Source organism: Epinephelus moara, chromosome 12, assembly GCF_006386435.1.
Source record: "Epinephelus moara isolate mb chromosome 12, YSFRI_EMoa_1.0, whole genome shotgun sequence".
Classification (NCBI taxonomy): Eukaryota; Metazoa; Chordata; class Actinopteri; order Perciformes; family Serranidae; genus Epinephelus; species Epinephelus moara.
Window position 1 is genome coordinate 9635826 of NC_065517.1, and position 765 is coordinate 9636590.

Below are 765 nucleotides of genomic sequence, written 5' to 3' on the forward strand. Positions count from 1 at the left end.
ACCCTGTAGGCCCGCTTAAGCTAAGCTCACCACAGGGATGAGACTGGAAGCCAATATCCTGAGTTACCTTAAACATCCAGTCATTGCATGAGCGGGAGCCAGATCTGGGTTTCATTATATACTGCATTGTCGAGGGTTGTATAGCCACTGCTGTTTTGCCTGCCGGAAAAAACTGTTGCCAGTTATACCTTGCTTTTTGTCCTGCTAGACAGACAGGGTGGTGGACTGTGGGCGCCCCTTCACTGCATGTAGTGGTGTGTGTGTAACAGCTGTGTGCACCAGTCTAGTTCAGCCTTATTGTGTGGTTTAGTTGTGTGTGTGTGTGTGTGTGTGTGTGTATATAAATGATTTGCTGTGCTTAGGTGGATGTGCATCAGTGTGAGTGGGGTGGTGTCCGGGCCTTTTGGGAATACCCAGGTAACTCCCCTACATGTCTGGCTCTTGTAGTAACGGTTGTGCTTTTTTTTCTCCTTTTTAGCGTTTGTGCCCTATTGGCATTTTTGTCCTCGTAACACCCCTAGTACCGTTGGCATAACATCTAACCTATTGCTCGCCCTCTTATCGTGTTTCATGAATAAACTGCCCAAAAACCTGATTTTTAGCATATATGTTCAATAAATTGCCCCTCCAGTCAAAGGTTATGTCTCTGTATTTTATTTATTGTGGGAAACCTATAGTAACAGTTCATTAATTATTTGGGGATTTAACCCCTCACCACTTGGCTCGGTTACATTATTATTCACTAAGAAACGCAAGACAGCAGCA